Source organism: Callionymus lyra, chromosome 19, assembly GCF_982586985.1.
Source record: "Callionymus lyra chromosome 19, fCalLyr1.hap1.1, whole genome shotgun sequence".
Classification (NCBI taxonomy): Eukaryota; Metazoa; Chordata; class Actinopteri; order Syngnathiformes; family Callionymidae; genus Callionymus; species Callionymus lyra.
In genome coordinates this window covers 9,716,399-9,736,015 of record NC_141836.1, presented here as the reverse complement: position 1 = coordinate 9,736,015, position 19,617 = coordinate 9,716,399, and the positions used below count along the sequence as shown (strand labels likewise).

The 19,617-nt window shown below is 38.7% G+C and overlaps 1 protein-coding gene across 1 annotated transcript in view; it reads left to right on the top strand.

The window, feature by feature from the left end:
• ajap1 (adherens junctions associated protein 1) overlaps positions 1–19,617 on the top strand; it is a 45,210-nt gene that overhangs the window by 2,111 nt on the left and 23,482 nt on the right. The window lies entirely within an intron of this gene.

The window sequence follows — 19,617 nt, the reverse complement described above, 5'->3', positions numbered from 1 at the left end:
TCTCCAGATAAATGTGCCTACTTTGGGGCGTCTCCTCCCCTATAGCCTCGCCCTGTACGACCTCTAACCCACGGCTCCTGGATCAGGTACTGAAGAGTGACACTGGCTACAAGAACGCCCCTTATTGATGCGTCTACCTTGAGAAACAAATGCTTCCCAAGACAGTCGGAAGGCAGCGTCTGACCATCTGACGGATATTCCGATGGCTCCGTGGTTTAGGTGTCATCTTCAACCGCCTCCATGAGGAATATTAGCGGCGTCTCTCTGGAGCGTGATTAACCCAATTTGCGGTGAAATAGGCTGTGTTACATCTCTAGGATCCTCCAGAGATGTCGTAAACATCATGTGCTCGGCGGCCCGATGAATCCTGACGGAGCGGAACAGGTTTTTTTCGTGATGAAAATCACTAAAAAAAAAAGGAGAGGGAAGTTTGTCTGACCGAGAGTGAACCACAAATGACTTGTCATTGACTCGAGCAGAGTCATTAGGACATGAAGAGAAGGAGATCATAACGGCTCATTCATATTCATGAGTTGATCTCCATGCAAACGGGCGAGAGGTAAAAACAAAACAAACCATGGTGTGTTTATACTAGTGTGTGTCTTGGTAAGACTTCATCCATCACATGGATCTTCTCCCAGCGATGATGTGTATTAATGCCAGGAGGGTCAACAGGTGCTACTTTGACCCGTCATAAAATGCTTCTAATGGGGCCGTGGCTGAAATACATGGTCGTAAAGTGAAAAAGCATGTATTATATCACCTGTCATAAGAGCGGTGAAGCAACAGGGAACCCTCCCAGCATCCTGAGGTGTTGCCATGAGTGTGGTCAGCACATCAGATTACTGGAACAATGACCTTGAATTCAGCTTTTTTTCGGTTCGTACAGACGTCAATTTCGCACCATTGAGTTGATCCCAAACAGAAGCTTTAATGCTTTAGAAAAAACAACAACTACAATGTCTTATGGGAAATGACTTCTCTATTGGGTTGATTTTGTGTTGTCAAATTTGCTTTTTAATCATTTCTTGTTTTTAAAATCAATGCTTGGTCTCAGATGAAAATGCAATGTGTGAGAATCTCCCTAATGATGTGTACCTTTTAAGTCAGAGAAGACATCAGGATACCTTTTTTAATGCTTCATTTAAGAGCATAAAAGAGCATCATTTATTCCACTCAATGTTATTCCTGTTTTAACTTCTTTCTTAGCTCTCAGACACTCAATAACTTATGATGATAAAGATGCAACCGTTGTTCTTGGCTACTCAATTACTTGAGATAAAGTATAAAGTTCCAACCGTTGTTCTTGGCTACTCAATTACTTAAGATAAAGAATAAAGTTCCAACCGTTGTTCTTGGCTACTCAATAACTTACAACGAAGTATAGAGGTGCAACCGTTGTTCTTGGCTACTTAATAACTTACGATGAAGTATAAAGATGCAACCGTTGTTCTTGGGTACTCAATAACTTATGAAGAAGTATAAAGATGCAACAGTTGTTCTTGGCTACTCATAACTTACGATGAAGTATAAAGATGCAACCGTTGTTCTTGGGTACTCAATAACTTATGAAGAAGTATAAAGGTGCAACCGTTGTTCTTGGCTACTCAACAACTTACGATGAAGTATAAAGATGCAACAGTTGTTCTTGGCTACTCAATAACTTACGACTAAGTATAAAGATGCAACCGTTGTTCTTGGCTACTCATAACTTACGATGAAGTATAAAGATGCAAACATTGTTCTTGGCTACTCAACAACTTACGATGAAGTATAAAGATGCAACAGTTGTTCTTGGCTACTCAACAACTTACGATGAAGTATAAAGATGCAACCGTTGTTCTTGGCTACTCATAACTTACGATGAAGAATAAAGATGCAACAGTTGTTCTTGGCTACTCAATAACTTATGATGAAGTATAAAGATGCAAACATTGTTCTTGGCTACTCAACAACTTACGATGAAGTATAAAGATGCAACCGTTTTTCTTGGCTACCTGATAACTTATGATGGAGTATAAAGATGCAACCGTTGTTCTTAGCTACTCAATAACGTACGATGAAGTATAAAGATGCCACCGTTGTTCTTGGCTACTCAAAAACTTACGATGAAGTATAAAGATGCAACCATGCAACCGAAATGGTTCTTACTTCAGAGTGAAATGGAACCTTCTAAAGAGAAGGTTCCATTTTAAACTCATTATGAGTGAAATGGTTGTGATGTATTTAAACCAAATCTAATGTCTCTTCTTTGTCAAACTTCACAGCCTTAAGTCAAATTCTTACAACTGTCATTTAAAATAACCTCTTTTTTTTAATCAATCTTTTAAAAGAAGAAAAGCCCATGAAGAGGACGCCAGCTTGCGAGGCAGCGTTCCAAATATGAAATTCCTCCTGAAAGTGTGTGCAGTGATTTGGTGCGATTCACTTTTCATGCTTCTTCTCAACACCATGTCGTTTGAGTGGGAGAGTGAGTGTTGGAGCAACAGGAGTGTAGGATAAGCTGTTCAACTTCTGTGTATTGCCCAGTATTATACTACAAATGTGATGGATATTGGATAAGGATTATACAGCGCTGCTCATCTAGACCTGGACCAAGTTGAATAGAAAAAAGCCCAAAACCTCATATTTGACATTTAATGTATAACCTGATAATACTGTATCTTTGCATATGTTTTAATGATTTAAAAATAAATTCTTTAAAACTCCAACAACAACAATGGTGTGTGAAAATGGTTCACCATTCAACCCCAGTGAAACCACAATCATTTATTTTAGGTTATATTTAACTACATTCATCAGTTTTGTTGTGTTGTTCTTCTTGTGCTTGAGTTGATAGTGTTGAAAAAAACACAAATTTCTTGTCAACACTCCTACACTATTAGTTCACTCAGTCAAATGTTTATTATTGAGGAAGTTATTAATGCTTTATTTTACATCCATAAAGTGAACAAATGAATTCATCTGTTTTCTGATGGATGATGCCAAAGTAAAAAATGAATAAAAATAGAGGGATTAATTCATGAATTGAGAGAAAGAAATTCAGTTCAACATAATGCAAAAAATGATGTTCCATTTCTGTTCTTAATTTCCAGATTTTGTCACCTAAAGATTTTTGCTAAATTGGACAATATACTGTTTATTTTTAAGGATGATGTCACGTCGGCACCTGAAGAAGAGTCATTCGTAGTTTTACCCTACCTTTGAGAAAAGAAAATGAGTATTAAAAAGAGTTTTTCAAAACTTCTAACCCACCTTCGAACAAACTTTACACTTGGTCTTGGTTGTTGTCGTGTTCAAGAGAACATCAACCATCTGTCAAATCCTGACATAAAGAAATGACATTCACAGGTGAGCACTGTTGCTCTACGGAAGGCAATTTCCCTGCCGACTCTCACCGTCAATGGGGGTGTTTATGGGGGCGATGAAGCACAATCCATCAATTCATCAGTGACTCACAATCCACATTTAAACATGGTGACTTAAACCACTGTGTCGAGAAAAGACTTTAAAGTTCGTGTCCAGTCCGGTCTGTTTCAAGCTGCGTTCCAGTTGCACCTGAGGACATCCATCCCAGCTCATACTTGATTCATGTTGTGAGCTTTTCCTGGATCAATACCGACTCTGTTAAGGTTCGGCTTGATCCGTCACGGACGTTCCCCGCTAACTGGCTTTCTCTCGGTTCTGCGTGCCATCTCTCAGCGGAGCGTTTTTCTACCAAAATAGTTCTTAAATGAACGGCAAAACATCTTTCCACCCTCTCTATTTATTCACAGCAGCAGCAATTGATGTGGAATGAGGCAGAAAGTAACATTGGAGAGTGAGGGTCTGAGTAGAGCATTGTGGGTTTTTTTGTTTGATCTATTTTCCTCCCTCTTTCAGTCTAATTCCCACTCTTTTTTTTTTTTTTAAACCAATGTTTATCTTGCCAGAGCATGTGGGTCATACACATGCCAGCTTGGTCATAGTGCTATGATTGTGTCTGTCATATTTAAAAACACAATCTCTTCCACTTGTATTCAATAGCTTTTTTTAAATAAATGAACGTCTATTTTTTGAAGGTTTATTGGAAGTCAGGCGGATTTTACTCCAAAAAAAACAAGTCTTTTATCATCCTAAAGTGGTGATTTTTTATTTTCCACTCGCCCTTATGTTGATATCCATACGATGGTTGTTCTTCGTCCAAAAAGACACTTAAAAACATCCAAATACCTTCATACGGCTCGTCTGTAACGTCCATCTTGTTCAGTCAAAACACAAGTGTCAGTGATAGCCTAGCAACACCCGCTAAAAACAAGCTTAAAATATAGAATTGGTTGATTTTATTCAGAACAGTTGCTATGTCGAGGCTTCAATACAAGATGGTCGTTACGGACGAGCAGGATGGAGGTATTTGGATGTTTTTAATTGTCTGAAAGAACAGATTACACTGAAAATAGCTTGTTTGTAGCAGAAGCTAAAAGGATAACATGCTACACAAACGGTAAACCGTTAATCTGTATGTGTCATTTGTCGAGGCTTTGTTACAAGATGGACGTTACAGACGAGCAGTGCTGAGGTATTTGGATGTTTTTAAGGTTTTTTTGGACAAAATAGAAGAAAACTGAGCACTAGCTGATACATTAGCATAGACGTCCATTACTGTCTATTACTTAGATTAGAGTTGAATATTGGTTAAGCTATCGAAATACACAACAAATTCCGTCACACAATCTGCACTGACAGCACGGTACACTCAAATTATTTGGAATTTATATTTCTGTTTTTGCTCAAAATAGCTTCAAATAAATGTAAAAAACTTTGTCTTTTAGGACAAGGTGGACGAAAAGAAGTAGACAACGTCTGGACCATCATGTGGACATACTTTTTTGACTATAACTCTAAAAAGGAACGCATTGATCTGAAAATAATCCTGAATCTTAGTAGATTGCAAATTTGAAACCATTTCTGTTTTTAAAATCCAGATTTTGAGACCTAAAGATTTGATACAAATTGGAAAATATACTCTTTATTTAAAGAACCATGTCACGTCGGCACCCGAAGAAGAGTCATTCGTAGTTTATCTCTATGAGAAATGCACATGTCTTGGTCTAGAAGATAAAAAATACCATTTCAACTCTTACACAATGTCCTACTTCAATTTCCAGATGAATTTAGTTTTGCCCCTGATGAGAAAAAAAGGAGCCATTACTAGGACAGTGTGCAACAATCCGCCGCGACAGTTGGAACATATTCCTTTGTGTGGAGCCGTGTGTGCCAGGTGCTGGTTAAAAAAATGTATTTTAAAGGGAAATAATGGAGGAAAGCTTGGAGCCTCATAATTCATAAATGTCTGCGCGGCGCTGTTCGTCAAGGTGGGCGCGAGAGCCACGTCGCCGTATACCTTCTGACAGTTTCAATTTGCTTTATCATCGGCGGTTTATTGAGTTTATTGGTCTGGGAAAAAAAGGGAAGCACTGAAGAATTGTTTATTTGAATTGCAAATTTTCTTCTGAGCTACTTCTCCTGCAAATATAAATGATTTAGTCTCGCTAATAATTATCTTTAAGTTGAGTAATGAAGTTATGAGGTTAATCAATCGCTGTTGGAACTACAGATTCACTTCTATTCTTGCTTTTCTTGTTTTTTTTTCAGCCTTATTTACATTCAAGACGAATTAAAAATGCATTTAATTAAAATAAGATCAGAAGATTACCATATACATGATTAGCATATATACTGTATGCTCTGCATCTATAAGCTCCGGCTCCGATGTAGGTCTTGATCTCTATTCCGAGTCCTCATCCATGTTCTTGGATTAAATATGATCCGTACTGGAAACTTTCAGCCTCAGTTTTGACCCACCAGGGTTGTTCAACTGTCTCCGGTCTTCTACCCAGCACATGTGGAAGCTAAATGACTCCCCGCTCTTATTATTTTTGACAATGACTGGTTGTTACTTAATGCACTTCTCGAGGCAGTTTGAGCTGGAGAACATTTCTGTTGACCTGCTCTTGAAAAGAGTAATTATTCCGGGTCAGAAGCTGTTAAGCGACACGCTGGGATTAATGAAATCGGGAAGGACATGAAGAAGAAGCGCTGTAGTGCGGCGGCAAGGCCAGAAAAAAAAAATTAAAAAATGATTTATAAATGTTTTAAAGGGTGTTGTATTTTAAACATTATGCTAGTACTTATCGACAGGTCATGTCGCATCTGGGTATTATCTGGTATTGGTGTCAAACTGGTACCATTCAAATGGGTTGATCCTGATGTGTGTCCAGAATTTTTTTCTGAAGTTTTCACAGTTAAATACTTTGTTTTATTATGTCTGTATCATTTTGGGGATAAAAATATTACGTTGAATATTTGTATTTAAGAAAAATAAATTAAAAAAAAGAATCAAAAAGTTGCACAAGGGGGTTTTAATTTCACGGTTGCACCTTATGAAGAGTCATTCCATTTCCCCTTTGGCTTCCTTTATTAAGAAAATGTCATGGTTTCTGGTTCTTGTTTGTTTTCAGTACAGATTTGGGACTACATTTTGTAATCCAACATCATTTTTTTTGTAATACCTTGATTTATTTGGATTTGGACTAAGAGCTATTGTCAGCAAAGCAATCAAAAGGTTGATGACAAATTAACAGTTAGTCAACGAAAGGATGGTTTCACGTTGGCACCTGAAGAAGAGTCAGCCGTAGTTTCACTGTATATTCATTTAAAAATAAAGCCTCCCATGTTTGATTAAAATTCAATGTTATACCCAATTTACACTGACAGACAAAATATTTATCTCTCTCTCTCTCTCTTTCTCTTTCTCTTCTTCAGGTGCCAACGTGAATAATCCTCTTTGTTGACTTCCTGCTATTTCTTCTGCAAATGTATCTTCTTTTTTTCAAAGTAGCCATCAACCGATGGATAGATGGATGGATAGAAACAAAGAACAGAGATATTCACTGTGGCTTCAAAATAATTAACGTTTTGTCCCTCAGAATAATTTTGGGTCTTAATCTTTTCAGTAAAATTGCATTGCAATCAGTTGAATGTTTATATCTTTGACAAATAGTGCTTTTCTGTACTTATTTTAGTGTAAATTTGGCTCTATATATATATTGTGATAATGTGAGTAGTCGGATGGGTTTGTGTTTGTTTAGATGCTGTGGATCAGCCTAAATATCTACAAGATATGTGGCTGAATCTCACAGTGAAGATTGTGTTGATCTGTTTGTGCAGAGGATCATTATTAATCTCTGTGAAAATGGAGGCAGTTCTACTTTCCCAGCCTGGGCCGAGGGGAGGCTAGAAATCATTTAAGGTCTGCCTGGGAAGAGTGCAGCTCTCTGTAAAATAAGTCTTTAAATTTTTCATCAGTAATTAGTAGGTCAGCGCTCGTAGCTGCACGTCAGACATGTTTTAAGTCTCCTCTGCAAGCCAGTCTTTCAGTGATAACATTAAAAAAAAAACACCTCAGTGGTTTATTTTTATGTTTTCCTAACGTGTGAAACCTCAGAGCGTGAGCAGGTCCCATGTGGACGACCACGGTATTGGATATGAAGCGCGTGAAGCAGATGGAAATAAATGTAGACGCCATCTTTACCATCTTACAATCTGTGTAGCATTAGCTTGTAGTTTGTTTTTTAAGATCCAAAGACAAGACAAACAATAAAAGACCTTCGTGGTGTCTCTGGGTCAAGGTGACCCGAAAGCTTGAAAACAAATGCCACAAACACATTTGTTTTCGGGGCCTTTGTGTCACCATGACCCAGAGACAACACAAGTGATACCACAAACATTTGTTTTCAGGCATTCAGGTCACCATGACCCAGAGACAACACAAGTGATACCACAAACATTTGTTTTCAGGCATTCAGGTCACCTTGACTCTGAGACAACACAAGGGATACCACAAACACTTGTTCGAGGCCATTTGGGTCACCATGACCCAGAGACAACACAAGATATACCAGGAACACATTTGTTTTTTGGGAATTAGGGTCACCTTGACCCAGAGACGACACAAGGGATACCACAAACATATGTTCTTGGGCATTTTGGTCACCATGACCCAGAGACAACACAAGGGATACCACAAACAGTTGTTTTCAGGCATTCAGGTCACTTTGACTCTAAGACAACACAAGGGATACCACAAACACTTGTTCGAGGCCATTTGGGTCACCATGACCCAGAGACAACACCAGGGATACCAAGAACACATTTGGTTTCGGGCATTCGGGTCTCCTTGACTCTGAGACAACACAAGGGATACCAGAAACGGTTGTTCTTGGGCATTTGGGTCACCATGACCCAGAGACAACACAAGGGATACCACAAACATTTGTTTTCAGGCATTCAGGTCACTTTGACTCTAAGACAACACAAGGGATACCACAAACACTTGTTCTAAGGCATTTGGGTCACCATGACCCAGAAACAACACAAGGGATACCAAGAACACATTTGTTTTCGGGAATTAGGGTCACCTTGACCCAGAGACAACACAAGGGATACCACAAACATATGTTCTTGGGCATTTTGGTCACCATGATCCAGAGACAACAAAGGGGATACCACAAACATTTGTCCTTGGGCATTTGGGTCACCATGACCCATTGACGACACAAGGGAAAAGCTACAAACACATTTGTTTTCGGGCTTCCGGTTCACCTTGACCCTTAGTAACCATGAAACCACTTTATTTTTTATCAATCCCAAGGTGGCTCAAAAACAAAATGCCTCTAACACATTTGTTTTCGTCCATCCAAGTCACCATGACCCAGAGACAACAGGCAGGGAAAAAAACACATCTGTTTTCAGGCCTTCAGGTCGCCATAATAAATCCATCACAATACAAACAGGAGGTCAGTTCAGATGAAGCGAATACAATTGAAATCAGTTTGAATAAAACAGCGCTCTGATAACAGAAAAGGAATCGGTTTTACAGATATGGCCCTCCCGCCCCCCGAAAACGAATATGTTTGTGGTATCACTTGTTTTGTCTCTGGGTCAAGGTGAACGACCTCCACCACTGCATATGTATGTATGGAAGCCAGGGAGGTCGTTCACCTTGACCCTGAGACAACACAACGGATACCACAAACACATTTGTTTTCGGGGCCTACGGGTCACCTTGACCCTGAGATAACACAAGGGTTAAGAAATGATTATTTTTCTAAATGAATACCCAGAGAGGGTTAATATGATTAGCAAGTACATGTTACATTTTTTGATGTATCTTTGGAGGAAAAAAAGCCTGAAAAAGACAAAAGTAAAACAGTTTGATTAGGATTTGTACTATATTCTCTGTTGGTGTGAGGTTTTCTCTAGATAAGTCCGGGGTAAATAGCGGCCAGGGGTCTACATGTGACCCTTTAACTATATTTATGTGGCCCTCTGAGGGTCAAAGACCTTGTTAGAACCAACAATTGTATTTTGTATTTACTTCTACTATTTATTACCGGTCTCTATGACAATGGGGTTTTTTGCTTCTGGACTAGTGGTATTTATTGTACCACAACTATTTGAAATAGCAAAAAGAAGAGATTTAAAATGTTCAACAAGTTGAATAAAATACAATATCATGGTCATTTTGTGGTCAACCACAAAACAGCCTCAAATCCCATCTAGATGCCATTGGCTTCGACCTACGGGGAACCAGAGAAGGAATATGAATATATACTCAGTCCAAAATCCAACCAATGGAACTATTTCTTAATTGATTCTTGGTCATCAAAGTAACTTGTTTTACCAATAAGTCCTCAGATTGTACCTCCGTTGCCTCGTGTCCTTGTTTCTTGGCCCGAGTTTTTACCCCCCGTGGGGAGGGATTGTCAAACCGACCTCCTCCCTGTTCTCTCTTCCCTCCATCTCCGTGGCTCTCTCAGGGTAATGTAAATGTATATCCCCCCATGTCTATTTTAAGAGTCTCTCTACTGTGTGAACAGTTTGTCCTGGAGGCTGACACAATCAGGGGAGGTGGAATGAATGGAAAACACATTGTACGAGCCCCCACCAGCAGCGTCGGTCTCCGTCCATAATTAGGCTTTTTCCATTTTTTCCCGGGTCTCATTGGACGCCGGAGGGGTTTCAAACAATTATGATGTTCCCTGTGGTTTTGTGAAACATAAAGAAATAATCTGTAAATCATGGTAGGAACTTTAAAAAACCATTTCCTCTCTGAAAGTGTTTATCAATGATTGAAACGTTTCTCCATTATAGGTTTGCCCTTTTTGTGAAAGTGTATTTTGCAAAGTACGTCTTTTTTTTCACGGTGAATTGAGTAATAGACATGTTGACATGACTTCTCACTGTCTATACTGTTGAAATATTAACATGTTGAATAGACTGTGTACGACTTTAAAGTCGAGTCGTTCGACCCACGTGGTCCGATTTCCCCTTTTATCTGATTTACAATTCTTTGAACAAAAGTTATTCTACGATAAACACAACCGTTCGTCCAAGTCTGCAGTTTGAGTGTTTTCCAGACAGTGGCAGATAAAAAATAGTGTTTTAAACAGAGAATAAATCATCGCTGAAGTTTGTAGAAAAGTGTTTACAGAAATAAGCCATGCAAGTTCCCTATCTCTATGGAAGGAAACCGGAGTTTACCAGATTTATACGACATAATTCATTATTTATAAATAAGAATTTCTAAGTTTAATTTTATTGTTATTGTTGGATGCAAGGTTTGTGACTTTTAGTTTTTTAGTGAGGCGGAACCACTGTCGGGGTCCAGAGTTGCGTGGGGAAGGTATAAAAGGTCGCAATCAGAGTGTAGTAAGATGCAACTTTGCTGAAAACAAACCAAAATCTTGAGGTTTCTTCTCCCGTTTCCACCTTCACAAACGGATATTTACTACATGGTCGACCACTCTGGGACCTGTAACAAAACTCATCTAGCGCCATCTCATGGGGAAGATTTTGGGCCGTACATGTATATAAGTGTCATTGTACCTCCAAGACAGTAGGTGGTGTATTTTTACACCAATCAACCATTCATTGAAATCCAGACAATGGTAAACGTAAATGGCGGTAAACAAAAAAGCACGGACACATTTTTAAAAGTCACGAAAAGAAAGGGAGAGAAAGACTAAGATAATGAAACGAAAGCTAAGGAAATACGTAGCATATGTAGCGCGAGCATCACTGTGACAATGGTGTGAGTGTTTACTGTGTCTAAAAATGTCGGCAGCCAAATAAATGAAGGTGCTGTTAAAAGGTTGTTTTTTTTTATTTGTGAAAACGTGCCAACTATCAAAAACTCTAAACTATCTTTCCGCTTCGTAAAAGTTACTTCCAGCCAGTTATTTTCTCTGGCGTCTCTTGCTTTGATAAACTCCTCGGAACAAAACCTGCTCATTCAAGGCATCAATATTGACCTCATTTTAAATAGGGATTAATAAAATGATTTTAAATTATTATTATGATTTCAAGAAACACTTTAACTTTCCTGATCCAGACTCAAAAACAATGTTGGTAAAGTTATTCTTTGTTGTTGGTGTATCTTTATTTGTTTTCTTATAACAATTGTATAGACAAATTATACTTTTTATCGCCCCAAATGTTTTCTTTCTACTTAAAGGGGGGCAAAACTAAATGACGTTCAAAAGCATAACTTCATTTGTTGGAGACACTTTTGTCATTTTAGTTAATCTCCAGGTTATACTGGTTTTCCTGAATGTTTACTCGTGTATATGATGATAATCATGAAAATATCTTAACAATATCATTTATAGATAGTTGTACAAGCTCAGGTACATGACATGAAAAAAAAACAAAGTAGAAAGTTTCATTAGAGATTTTTATATTTTTGTCTCATAGTGGGACAGTTTGAATTGAATCTTAAACCATCAAAACCACTAGTTTGAGTGGAAACTTCAAGCCACTCCGGTCAGAAAAGAAAACACTTAGAAGCGAATGATGTCGGAGGACCGAAGGAAAGAAGCAAATAAAAATGTTGTGTTTGTTACAACTTGAAATTTGGTTATTTTATTGTTTTAAGTTGCTGTAATTTAACAATAATTATAACAATAAATAATCCTGATTAAAATGTTAATAAAAAACAATTGTGATTAGAGTGTTGGCCCTAATTTATCATAAAAGAAAAAAAAAGGCTTAAAAAACACATCAGGTTTGTAGATAAGAAAAAGTTAGTGTTGACAGCCACGATGTTGTCGTTATTTTCATAGTTTTAAGAGTCTATTTGTTTGTGTTTGTGCGTCCGGCTCCTGCAACATAACAAATATGGCCGCCTCTTTAAAAAAAAAGAAGGCAAAACTTAATAGTTTTATTATTAATGCTACTTCAGAGATTAAAGAAAGTGAACTTGTGTTAAAATAAACTTTTTGCAAATATGCAACGAAATCATCGATCTTAAATCAGTGAAAATAACATTAGAAAAGCGGCTTCTTGTGTAAGAAGCGTATAGCTTTTAAAAAAGCCACTAAGTGAGGCCTTAAGTTAAGTGCTGGAGTCGGCATCAGAGGAAAGCGAACACTATTATTGGGTTTGGGAGTCGATCAAGTGTTTACGATCTGAGAAATACGCCAATAACTGAGAGAACATTGACAATATCAGTCGGACACAAGTTTGTTCTGGAATATAGTTGGAAAATCCTCACAAATTCTTGCGTTGACCCCGATGATTTCCAACCCACCAGAGAAAAAACACCCACTGCAGTTTGAAACATCATGAACTGTAGCCGCTGAGCTTTTTCTTTTTTTTTTTTTTCCTCTTCTCTTCCTTCTCTTTTCATTTCAGTGCCATTTTCAGAGCTGTGTGGGAGTGACATGGTTTACACAACTCCACATTGAACTGTCCTATCAATCATTAGCACTTTTCTGAATGTGAAACACAGGTTTTTCTTTTTCTTTTGTTAAACGCTGACGGAGTGACACGTCTTTCTTTTACCCCCCAAGACCCCCCCCCCCCCCCCAACCCCCTGTAGGAAGGGTAGAGAAGACTCGGAGTCTCTTATTTTTGCAGAGGTTGAGTCATGACAAACCGGAGTCGCAGTGTTGTCATGCTGAGATTGTCTCTTCTTGTTCCGGACTAGAAGGTGAGGGAAACCTGTCTTCTTCTTCCTCCCCTCCCAGAGGGCGGCGGGGGGTGGATCTTATCTCCTGAGACCTCTGCAGAGAAGCCTTTAATTAAGACACTTCTCACTCGTGATCACCGTGAGACGCTGGCACAGGAAGTCGCGAGAAATGAGGGACAGAAACGACCCGAGAAAAAACCCTTTCGTACAGACGTGACACGTTTTGTTGACGCCAGTTGAATCTTGATTTGTGATCCAGGCTTATATAAGCCAGTAAGAATTGATACGACTGATTTAATGCTACAGTTTTCGTCAGATTTCTTGGCTAAACAAATATGTACAGTGTAAAGAATACTTTCTATGGATGTTAAAAAATATTGATACAGCGTAATATCGCAATTTCACGACACATTATCGATACTCAACGGCACTGTATCGATCAATTTTTTTCAGGCTTTCAAATCTTTAAAAAAAAAAATGTTTATCATAGTTATTTTATGGTTTACAGTTTAATAGATAAAGTACTTAAAAATAAAGTTTATAATAAAATGATAATCTTTTAAATTAACATGCAAATAGTCAACGCTTTTGTTCATTTTTGTGTCGCAATTAAACTTCCGGCCCGCTAGATGGCAGCAGTCGTTCAGCTGTCTTCCGCAGCTACAGGAATTTCCATGAGAGCCCAGCTATGACTCGGGACGAGAGGATACAGTGGAATCCAGCCGCTTTTAAAGATGATGTTTTGACATATTTTGGTGATGACTGGGGACGAGAGGATACAGTGGACTCCTGTAGCTTTTAAAGCTGATGTTTGGAAATATTTTGGTTTCAACACCAATGAAATCAGTTACGACTTCGTCAAGAGTCATGTAGTCTGTAAATTCTGCAACACCAGAGTCAAGTACTCGACAATACTACATATATATCATATATATCCTTGTTACTACAGTATTACTATATATCGTTTGGTTGCCCCTGTTTTGTATGGTCAGCTTCTTGTCCATACAAACCTTTAAAAGTTGAATGATTTGCAACTCTTTTGTGCATATGCATTTAAATACACAACTTTATATATAAAGCCGATAATGTAATCTCTGTATCATCTAGTGGTAAATAACAAGATTTACTTTCAATGCGTTCTAGGAATATGTTTTTCTTTTTCGGCCGGCATTACAGTTTAGCAGAAAAACCTGCTGTGAGCTGTGAAGCTGTGAGTTTGTGTCTATGATCATTATAACTGAGTTTGTCCTGCAAAACAATGGTTCTTGTCAGAAGCTCCCGGTTTACCACAGGGTTCATAATTGGGTCATGTTTCAACTAATTGTTCCAAGTAGAAGACAAAACGCTGTGTTACACAGAACTCCTTTTTCGTCTGAATCAGTTCTCCAATAAATACAGGCCAGTGAGCGTTCACAGGTCACAAATATATGTTGACTCAAAGTCCATAGAGGTTGTAAATGTGATACATCTTTTACTTAAAAAATAAGAGAGATTGTCATGATTTAATCCTGTGACATGTGCTCTTGTTACATCCCCTGAATTTAAGGTTTAATTTCTTAGGTTTTTATCAATTATTAATTAATTTAGTTCGGACTAAATATTGAATTTCTACTTTTTTTTTTCATTTGACACGTACTCAAGAATCTTTTTTTTTTTTTTTAATATTATAAATATTTTATATAAGTCTTTGATTCTTGCTGTGATATGATTCGAATTAAACCAATAAATGGCTGATTCATAGTTACATGGTTTGCAAAAATGAATGTATTAATAGCACAAGTGGCTTTGATCTGAGGTGAGCGGAGTCCGAATTAAAAATGTTAAGTGTGTCCTTATCTTATCTATATAACCCACCCATGAATTTTCCGGTTCTTTAAACAAAGGATTGTGTTACGTTAGCTGTATCTATTATCTGATACCCATTCCTCCAGGGGAATATCGAGGCTTTCCCTGGATGACGTCATTTCTCCCATGTGTCAGAGGAAGCCGGTCTACTGTGAGCCTCAGAGACGAGCGAGAGTCCAGGCACTCTGTGGAGAAAGTTTGTTTTATAATCTTGTTTGCTACTGAAAGACCAGAGCTATCAAACTGCCAATTGAGGACTTTGCCCTTTGGCTCAGCTCTTTCTTCAATAGCACAACATCCTTCAAAGTGTTTGAATCTGTCAAGAAACCCTCAAGATACCTGAACGCCTCGGACGAACACAAAAGAATGCGTAAATAACACTTTAAGAAAAGGTCAGGTTGCGTAAGCGAATAATTTGTTTGTGTTTATAAAGGAGCACTTTTAAAACCATCTGGACAAAAAGCGACTCCTAGTGTCGGCGGTCTTGCTCTTGGGTTGTATGAAGCTTGTTCTGACGCGCAGCACAGTGCACTGTCAAGGCAGAGTGGTTTCCATGAATGGGCTTTTATATTCCTGCTGTGCTCGAGCCTTTTATTCACTTTTCCTTTTTTTTATTTATCTTCCAAACTTCAAAGGACACTCTGTATTCAATTGGCCTTTTGATGGTATTAAGTGTATATTTTATGCTTTCAAGGTGCGGTAAACGCTGTTAAACATGGTGTCATATTTATATAGACATTGGCTTTTAAATCGAGCTCCGCTGCTTTATGACGTGTATAAAAAAAAAAAAGAAAAAAAAGCTGCAACCAATTTTCCGCCTTAATTATTCTTTGCCGACTCATTCTTAAGTGTGTTGACGTATGACGATGTGTTTTATTTTGAGGGCCTGTCAAAGCCTAATCCAGCCCCCCCCCCCTCCGACAGTGGCGTTTGTTGGAAGCTGCAGAATAAGTTGAAAGTAGATTTGCTGAATATAGCACGGCTTAAACTGGCTCTGCGGAGAGAGGGAGAAGTCAAGCTCGGCGTACCCTCCTCCACCGCCTTTTTTTTTTTTTTTTGGATGAAAGGAATAATCCAAATTTACTGCTTAGAAATAACATGTCTTTCATGTCCCGTTACATCACTTGCTTGTGATGAAGGAGAGTCAAGGTCAGGATGGTGAATGTCTTGACGACGGATTGGAGATGATTTAAAGTTTGTCTCGTCTATACGTCCTGACAAAGCGCGAGTCGGTTCCTGGTGATGATGAGCTCACTGTTCTGGGTGCATCTCAATCTTCTTACAGCAGCATTTATGGGGGGTTTAGCTTCTTTCTGAGGCTGATAACAGAATGACGGTGCATGAGCTTAAACAAACCAGCTCAGCAGGGATAAAGCCCGACTTGTTATTATTCCAGGACTCAATATCCCTTTAACAACCATATTTTCCTGCATCCAGATACGACAGACTTTGTGCGGACAAAATGTATAACACAGAATATTATATAACATACATTTGTGTGAGGGGGCATCTGTATATTTTCCCTGTGTTGCGTGGGTTTACTTCGGACACTCCGGTTTCCTCCCACAGTCTAATAACATACAGATGTTGATTGGGAAACTGTCTGATTGTGTGAATGGTTGTATGTCTTTGTGTGTCCTGCAAAAGACTGGCGTCCTGTTCAGGGTGTCCTATACCTCTGGCCCGAAGAAACTAGGATATGCTTCATCCTTCTCATGAGGGGAAATAAAAGGCAGAAAATGAATGAACAAATGTTTGTGTAAACTGTAACGGTTTGTGGATCATGAACTTTTTACTAACGACAAGAAGGTTGTGGGACCATCAGCTCTTATTTGTCGGTAAAATAACAGTTTTTTCCAAAACAAAGTTTGCAACCCGCAAAAGATAGTGAAATGTGTTGGAGTTCCATCTGGATCGAGGGTGGTTTTGAAGAATTTTTCACAAACTCGCTATTGTCCCTCTTACTTAGATGTGGCTTTAATGGCGATTTGTGTTGTTGTTGTTAAGACCAAGACCAAAATAAAATAAAAAATGAAATACACAACAACTTGCTCAAGTTTCAACATTAGCATTCGTGTGGGACTAAAAAAAATTGATCAGTCGGGAGTGAACTGTAAGACAAAAGACTATTATGACCTGATACCATCAGGGCTGGGTATCGAACTAGGTTCTTTTTTGGCAGCGACCAAAATCTTTTGGTATTACCAACTACGGAAACATGCCTAAACTTTCGGTTCCAAGTTTTGATACCCAGATGTGATCAAAAACGTATAATGTTTGATTTTTTTCTCTGAAGAATAACTGATAAGAAATATTAAACAGCATTAAACATATGATTGATTAGTCACTTGTTAGCAAGTTTTCTTTTAAATGTATTTATTCTGTAAGAAAACAACTTGAAGTGGAAATTTACCAAAGATGTAAACGTCAACTTGGCATGTGTGATGCAATTTTCTTTCTGTTAAAATTGATCTTATAAAATTGTTATTGAAAAAATTATAGTTCGGGAACCAGTATTGAAGTGAAGGACCACTGTTGAAAATTTAGAAAAAATTTGATTGATACCCCGCCTTAAATACTATGTAAGACCCAGAGAACCAAACCTCCCCCAAAAAAGACTAAGACTTTAGATGATCGAGACCAAGACGAGTCTTGAGACTTGATTAAGGTTTAGGTCTTTCAAAGATGTTACATGCATGTCTGAGTCAGTACATTGCTGTTCATGTACACACTTAGTTAGAAACACAAAGACAACAAAGTGAGTTGATCTTCCGTCCTCATTTTAAAACGTTCTTTTTGTGAAATAACCCTATAACCACCATTAGCTATAGCAGAATGGTTTTGGCGATAACAAAAAGCTGAAGACATTTTTCGGTGTTATTTCTAGTGATAATGCCACAGGGATACATGTGATAGAAAGAATGGATGATCAGACGATAGTTGTAGCGCTGTCCATGGTGCTGAATGCTGTGTTGAGCTGAAATACGCTCTAAACCTGGCCAAATGTTAAAGCTTGTTATTTTTTGTTACAGTCCACCAGCAGCACCGAGTTTGCTGCATCACAAAAAATATATTAGACGTGCAGGGAAAAACAGGATTGGTGGTTTTACTACACCTGCAGGCAAACTTTATCACGGCCTACTTCTCCACATCTAGGAGCAGCTCAGCGGTCTCTCTCTGGCTGGTGATTAATGGTGCGAACGTTCATACTGAGTTTGAAGAGCACACCTGAACAGCCATGACAATGATCTGTGGGGTTCCCTTTCAGGGTTTCTTTTTTGTTGCTGTGTGCTCCCACTCAGATGAATCATACATCGGCAGCTTCCAACCGTCTCCCTGGAGACGTTCTGTCAGTGCATCACACGGATGAACTTATTTATCTGTTCCTTCTCTGCAACATAAAGCATAGAAATAGATGAAATAATGTTAAAATGTTAGCGAGAAATGGTATAATTTATAAAGTTTAAAAAGCTTCTCCTAATATATATTTTTTATTAATTATTTGTTACACAATCATGACACAATTTTGTCATTTCTTCGTATGAGTGGCACCGTGGTTACATAAGAGTCGATGAACCTGTTCACCGACGTTATTCAAACACGTCATCATCTTCTTTTTCCTCCCGCAGTGGGCGCTTAAATTGGCCAAGGACAGCTGAGATGAAAGATATCCCATAATGAGGTCCTCCCCTTTAGAATCGATGCGTAGCTTTGTCCCAGGGGTCGGCGAAGGTCGCGCGAGCAATCAGTCCACCGTAGGGTCCCCGGCCTCAACCGTCAGCGAGACCCGACTCGCTTCCATCCTGCTGACGATCTAGACTTGTCAGGCGCGAAGGACGTTTTTTTTTTTTTTTTGATACTTTTTTCTGTGATCTGCTGCTCGTCTTTCTGATCCCTTTTTTAGCTGCATAATCATATTGTCTTCTGGGAAATGAGGTGACTTTTTGTGAGATAATGCGGGAATATGATGATTAGCTAAACCTGGCTTGACCTTGTGTGTCGCTGCAATCATCCCTGGATTGATATGAATCAGAAACATCAAGGAGAAATCTTTTCTTTTTTTTTTTGTGCTTTTTACAGCGAAGATCAAAACCATAATAATCTCGGTTAGTTTCACGACATTTACTTTAGACCTTTTTCTTCTATGCCGCCTCCTGGATCGTCACCACAAGTCAGGGACTTGTTGAGATTCAGTCGAGACAAAACGTTCAATGACCTTTTAAATTCCTCAGGTGTGAATTTTCTTCTCTTCGCCTGAATAAGCATAGAAAATAGACAAAAATACTGGATCGACTCGATCTGGGCAAAGTGTGGCCTCTTTTTATATTAATCCAAGAACTGTTTCTAAAGACGGACTCGTATCCAATGAGGGTCCCATCAGGTCTACACTGTATCACCGATTCTGTTCTATGGACAGAATTTCTTAGGATTGTATGGGGTCCAGTTTTGTGGTCTTGGGATCATGTCGCTTTTTGCGGATGACTTTCATAGTACTGTGACCTTCACCCAGGTTGGGGATAAGGTCCTGCCGCAAACAGAGACGTTTAAGTACCTTAGGGTCTTGTTCATGAGTGAGGAGAGAATGGAGGGTGAGAATTGGGGCAGAATCATCCTTTCTAAAAAGAGAGCTTAGCCAAAAGGCACAGCTCCCTGTATACTTGTCAATCTACAGCCCTTCCCTCTCCTATGCTCACGAACGGTGGGTATTAACCAAAAGGAACAGGGTCGAGGCCTAAACAAGTTTTCTCCGTAGGGTGTCT